The sequence below is a fragment of the Anser anser genome (genome assembly GCF_964211835.1).
Source record: "Anser anser genome assembly, chromosome: 5".
In the NCBI taxonomy this organism is placed as follows: domain Eukaryota; kingdom Metazoa; phylum Chordata; class Aves; order Anseriformes; family Anatidae; genus Anser; species Anser anser.
This window is the reverse complement of record NC_139725.1, coordinates 66,308,965-66,315,617: the sequence shown is the minus strand read 5'-3', so window position 1 is coordinate 66,315,617 and position 6,653 is coordinate 66,308,965. Positions and strand designations below refer to the sequence as shown.

The 6,653-nt window shown below is 49.9% G+C and overlaps 1 long non-coding RNA gene across 7 annotated transcripts in view; it reads right to left on the bottom strand.

The window, feature by feature from the left end:
• Window positions 1–404: 404 nt before the first annotated feature.
• Window positions 405–6,653, bottom strand: part of LOC310900574 — a 42,415-nt gene continuing 36,166 nt past the window's right edge. For 5 of the 7 annotated variants that reach the window (XR_014585225.1, XR_014585226.1, XR_014585227.1 and 2 more), the window contains one exon: window positions 1,590–6,644. This is a non-coding gene — a long non-coding RNA (uncharacterized lncRNA). The other 2 variants (XR_014585232.1, XR_014585231.1) reach the window with 2 other exon arrangements.

Here is a 6,653-nt window from a genome sequence, read left to right as displayed (position 1 = left end):
ATTTATGCATAGTGACTCCTGCAGCCCAGATTCACAAAGTACTTCAGAGCCCAGAGACAGAGGAGGATCATGAAAACCTCTCGGTACAAGTCAGTGTGAGTCTTCAAAATGACATCGTCAGCTCGTCAGCCTCCCCCACAGCCCTTCTTCCTGTAACTATGGTCTTGCAGTTCCCCGTTAATGCAACATTAATTGTAACTCAGCCGGTTACCAAAGAACCTTCCCTTCCCTTCCCTTCCCTTCCCTTCCCTTCCCTTCCCTTCCCTTCCCTTCCCTTCCCTTCCCTTCCCTTCCCTTCCCTTCCCTTCCCTTCCCTTCCCTTCCCTTCCCTCCCCTCCCCTCCCCTCCCCTCCCCTCCCCTCCCCTCCCCTCCCCTCCCCTCCCAATAATCTTATTCTCAGCAAATATAAACTGTTTCATTTTTTGGTCTCACTCTGCAGAGATCTGTGCCTGAAGATGAATGTTGAATTCACTGGATATGAGGAATGGTTCAGCATCATTGACTCAGTGAGAATTTGGTCAGTGACTCCTGTATCGATGCAGATTTCTTTTGTATGCAGCACATACATACAGTTTCATTCCAAAAATTACAAATAATAGCCCTAGTCTTTCAAAGTCAGTCTAGTTTAGTGCGTCAGTATAAATCCTGTACCAAATCATCTCTACTGTAGCACAGAATCCATGTTTTCCAAATGGGCTCTTAGCCCCCAAATTTTGCAGATTTTTTTTTTCCAGATACTTTCTGCAGGCTGCAGCTATCAGCACTGCCATGGAGCACCACTCCTTCTGTTCCTATTTCTTCAGTTGCACAAGCCTCACCATTTATTTTAGTCTGCCTTGCAGCCAGCCCTATATGTTTTCTTTCCATTCTGTAAGATTTCTCACAGCTTTATGGCAGAGGTTATTTTCACAGAAGTTATGAGTTATTCTGCATTGTTCATCTCCCACGGAGGAAAACTCTAGATGTAGGTCCTGGTGATATGTAGGCTTTGTTGCTAAAACAAACAAAGTCTTACAAAGAACCCCATAAACACTCCACAATTTGACCAGGAAAGAGAATAACAGGTTTGAAAAACAGACTTTTCTGTCGTGACTTAGAGGCTCTGCTCACTCGCCCCCCATCAAACACACGGGAGGCACTGAGAAGCCCCATCACTGCCAACGTCAGCTAGGAAAAGCTGCGGCACTCCAGGCAAAGCACAACCGGCCTCATCTTTAACCCTTGTAAGGTAAATGCAAAGCAGCTACTGCTGCTCCTCTGAGCACTGGGTCTTGTATCAAGAAGTAATTTTGGCAACTCCTCTCTGCAATCGGGTGGAAATTTTTCTTCTTTGCAAGAAGAACTCCAGCCAAGGTGGTTGCTCTTCTGAATGGTAATGCTACTGCAGAGAAGCTGCTGGTAGACAAATACTCGAGAAAAGCCACACTCCAGGTGATGAATGGGAAACTGGACAGTGTGTCACGGCCCACAGAGAGGTCACACGGATACATTTATTTTCTCCTCCTGTGGGATGAAAAGCAGTGTATCTCCCCTTCCTTGAGTTTGTCATGTTCCTCATCTTCTGATATTTAGCTTGTCAGCTCTGTAATGAAAAGCAAAAACAAGGGGAAAATCCAAAAAGTGTTACTTTCTACATGCCACCCAGAATCAGAAATCAGCCTGAAGATGCCCTTGTCCAGCGGTGTCTCTTAAATCCTGCTGGCTCATGCAAATTGCAGAGACTGTCTGACCACCCCCTTGTCCTTCTTTTCAGTACAAGTGAAAAGTGAAGGAACAGCTGGAAATCCATAGAGGCATCAAGACAGTGTGTTCATACACTTCTCTAGAGAGTCAGCGCTGATCTGAGGACATCGACTCCGTGGTTAAATCACCCCAGCTCACCCACGGAGCCTTCATCCATACCCTCCTCGTCACCTCTGCCCAGAGGACATACACTGACAGCGGGTCTCGAGGAGCACTAGACCTCACCACCGCAGCAGCAGTCCTTTCAGGAATACGTGATGAGCACAGGATAAACTGACCTGCATAAATCCATCAAGATTAGCAGCCACATCCTATTACAGTCAGAACTGGTGTGACGAGGAACAGCACCTATCATTAAACAGGGTGCTTAATTGAAAAAGAAAACCAGACACCTCAGACAAGCAGCTGAATGACAGAGACTAAGCTGTGCTGAAAGCAAGACAAGTGCCCTAACGTGCGCTGCGTTGCAAGCAGTACTGAGGAGGTGGTCCCCGTTCTGCAGAGCTTTGGGCACCCTCCAGCACTCCCAAAGCACCGTTCTGCTGGTACCAGGCTGCAAGCAGGCACACCAGGGAGCTTTTGTCAGCGTCAGTGCAGCTGCCATCTGCTCCCAGGCCAATGTGCTGATGTGTGTTGCCCCCTCTGAATGCCCATGGAGGGGTGCTTGGGTGGCGAGATGCTGCGCGGGAGGCAGCAGCCAGCAGTGCTGACACTGCCCTGCCACCTTCATCCAGGCTTACACAGCGCCGGATGGTCTTGAAGAGGTGCGGAGCTTTGTTCCTGAAGAGATGCTGCAGCTCTGCTTCTGCACCCCCCGTTGCTGGAGGCCCTGAAATCCAACAAACTCGAGATGAAAGCCTCTTCGTGGCTGGCGGTGCTTGGATCACCCGTACCCACTGCCTGTGAGCTTGCACCGCTCCGCCTGTATCAGTGTCTGCCGAAGCTGGTAATCACAAACTCAGTGAGGGCTTTCCTGGCGACTCTTTCCCTGTGGGAGGGAAGCAGTGGGCTGGGGCTCGCTGTGCTGGCACTCCAAAACCCGCAGCAGACACAGGGGAAGGCTGCGCACTTGGTGCCCGGCGGTCCTGCTCCGGCACGTGCGGCTCGGCTCAGGGCGAGCGCGCCTTGTGGCTGCCTCCCAGTGCCTAGCTGAAAGTGTCACCCAGCCTGCTGCGGCTCGGCGTACAGAAATTAAAAACCCTCGGGGAGCAACGGGAGAAATGTCCCTATCCCCGGCATTAGCACGTGTGTGATAATGGGCTGAGGGTAACAAATTAACACATTAATTTGGAGACATTCCAGCTGGGCAAGGAGAGGAGAGCTCTTCCCTGGCAGGTGTTGGAGCAGTTTTCACTGAGGGCTGAGCCCAGAGAGAAAGGGCAGGAGCTGCTACCTGAATGACTGCTACTGTAAATGGCTGCTGATGCTTTATAAGGGAAAAAATTGCAAAAGGGTTTCAGATCTCACTGATTTTATGAACCCACAGCTGATATTAGCTACAAATTACGTTTGGTTTCCGGTGTGCAGTGGGAAGATCAGTCACGTGTTGCAGTTTGTGCTGCAGCGCCAAACGTAACATTTCCGTGTTCATGGCTTTGTATCAAGTATTTCATTTGGTTTCTGGCTTGAATGAGTCTGACATTTTGGAACTATAATAAACCTCTTTCCATCCATATGAATATTTATGCCTTTAAATTAGCCATAATCCAAGGGGGAAAAATGCATATTACAGAAACAAATATAGCAAGGGAACAAGCTGAGCGGTGGCAGACCAGCCCCCTCCTGAGGACCAGGACGCGTGGTTTATTCGTGCACATTACCGTGGGACTGCAGCCGGTCAGTGGTGCAGTTAGCGACTGGGTGCGAGGATCCCCGTGACAGTTACCCCATGACCAAGCAAGCCACACCAAGAAGCCCATTTTGGCCCCCGTGTCTGTTCTTTAACCACCACTCCAGGACCGGCAGCGCTGGGCAGGGGGCAGTGAGACCCTGTGCGGGGGCCAGGACCCGAGCACGGCACCCGCTGCCCCCCGCAGCGATGGCGCTGGGGCTCGCCCCCATTCCTGACCGCCAGGCCCGTGGGCTCCCCACCTCTCCCACTGAAGCTGTTACAAGCTCTCATCACCATGGCCCATCCCTCACCATTTCCATGGGGGAACAGGCCACAGTTTCTCCTGACTGTTTTCGCCACCTCCCAGCGGAGCTCGGCAGCCTGGCTTGCCTTATCCTGAAGCCTTATCCTGAGTTTGAGGGGTACGGGTGGGGGTAAGACCCTAACACGGTGCTTGGGGAGGTCGATGTACAGATGCACTCACAACACTGCTCTTCCAGCATGGGAGAGCTGACGGATTGTCTCTCTGAGGTTAATTCCTACGTTGGATCAGAAGCAGCAGCAATTAGGTCGTAAGTTCATAGACTGAGGTAAGGGGCACCTGTAGCTCCTTTACTCCAGGCGGGTACAGCCAGGTGACGGTGCTCCCCTGCTTACACATTACTGAGACCATCACCCCCTCCTGCCGCAGCACAGGTCCTGGAGGGATGCCACACTCGTTCTGGATCTGAAGGCATCCAGACAGGAAGCATTCAGCTGTTCCCTTGGCAGCGAAATCCAAGTTCAGCCACACCTGCTGCCAAAGCAGGTCTTCTCTGAAGACTGAATTTGTTGGCTTTTCCACCAAACCACTGGTTCCTCCCTGCCTCTCCCTGCCAGAATGAAGCACTCTCATAGACAAGACAATCTTCCCGCAAAAGTCCCAGGGTCCCAGGGGGATACATCCAAGCCATGTCAGTCTTCTCAATAACAAGACCAAGTTCCTTGATGTGTTCATCTGAGGCATGTTCTGACCCCAGGCACTGCACCTTCTTCCCACAGAAGCAGGTGAACATGAAAGCCCTGTGGGGTTGGTCCCAGCAGATCCACACACAAAGGAGCAGAAGGAGGGCAAGAGCTGCCCCACTGCTGATGGTGTCCCAGCAAAGGCCCTAGTTCCTGTAGCACCAAACCCACAGCTTGTACCCTGACCGCAGCCCAAGCTACAGCCACCCATCCTGCACATGGAAAGTGCCCGTCCTGCCCCAGGCAGGGTCTTGCATTTGCTTACACACAAATGCATTTTTGTGAATGGTTCCAGGTTGCTGCATTATCCATATTACTCTGATCGGCTCCTGCTCCGTTAGCTATCAGAGCTTTGGTACATTTTCTATTCATTTTAATCAACAGTAACATCCTTCAAAATGATTGAGTCAAATGCTGGAGAGGCCCTGCAGAGTCTCAGGGCAAACATTTCTGTACAGCAATGATTTCTTGCATGCAGTTATTCCCTTTCATTGCTCTTAATCCATTTAACTTCTGCTTTCATAACTTCTTACTCAGGACACTGAAGGATTTTATGTTGAAGTTAAGACTTTTGAAAAGTCTCTGTGCATGACCTTGGTGTTCTTCAGGTTTGCAGACTTCTGTAATATCTGCACCCAAGATGCTCTTCTCTTGCACAAGGACTGGTTAAGAACTGTGTAAAGACTTCAGGATTTGATTCTGAGCCAGTTGCTTGACAGTCTCTGCACAGGATGCAAAACAACAGCAATTTCAACTTCAGGAGTTTATCGTGCAGGAGTTATAACACCATATTTTCTTTCTTTCTCTTTCTTTCTTTCATTAATTCTTTCTTCCTTTCTTTCTCTCTCCTTCCTTCATTCTTTCTTTCCTTTTCATTCCTTCCTTTTCCTTCCTTCCTTTCTTTTTCTCTTTCCTTCCTTCCTTCCTTCTTTTTTTTGGTTGTTTGTTTCTTTTGTTTTTTAACCTTCATTTTCCCAACTTTTTTAATTTTTTTTTTTTTTTTAACCAAACAACCTCACTAAAGGACTTAGGGCCTTGGGTGCCATGAACACGGGTTGTCTGGGAAGCAGGGCAGGTGCACCCGGTGCAGGCAGAGCAGACGTCCCCAGCCCCGTGTTGGCACTGGCCCTGTGCAGCAGCAGCAGGCTGGCGGGCTGTGCAGACTGCCATCCCAAGGGCACAGGGGTGTCCTGGCTGTCATTTGGGAAAATCAGCAGGGAAACGGTTGTCAGGAGGAAAAGTGATTTTCAAGGCAATGAGCCACTTAATCTGATGCAGTATTATCTCCTTAGGTAAATGGAGATTCAGGTAAGTTAAGTCCTTGCTCAAAAGGTCATGCAATAAGTCACTGTAAAAACAGGATTACGCTCTGCATTCCCTGCTGGCTGGTGTTTTGCCAGGGGAAGACGTCACCTCAGCGGGAAAGGCTCACTGAAGTGCGTGCACGGTTGTATCACTTTGCCATGAGAAATGGAGGGGCTGCAATCTGGGGGCCTGCCTCCCGTCCCCAGGCACTCCGCTGCAGGGACGACCGCCAGCCAGACAGCACAACGGGGGAAAATCCTTGTCTGGACTGTGGATAGATGTCTCAGGAGAAAACACGATTGATTCCTCCCTGTTTTACACCTTCAGATGTTTTGGAAGAAGTCTTATAGAAAATGGTTAGACAGAAAGGACTCCCTGGTCATCATATCCAACCGTGCTTAATTACAGGCAGCCAGGCAGCAGATACTGAATATAAAGTTACGCACAGCATCTCCTAGCTGCCCAAATGAAGAACACCCAGCACCTCCCAGAGAAGCTGAAGCCTCCTAGCAGAACACTCAAAGCTCCTTGCACGTTCCCCATGCAGCTGGGAAGAAAACATCCTGATGGGGTAATGGAGGTAAATGTGATGGAGGAAGGCAGAGCATCCCTTGGCATCTCCTATGATTTCCTTCAGAAAACTGAAGCCAGCAGGACGTCTGTGAAACCACTTTCCCAACAACGCTGAACGTTCCTGCCAGTACCAGAAGCACTAACACAGCCTCATACACTGGGTCCAGCTGATTCCAGTCTTTAATGCTTCAGAGG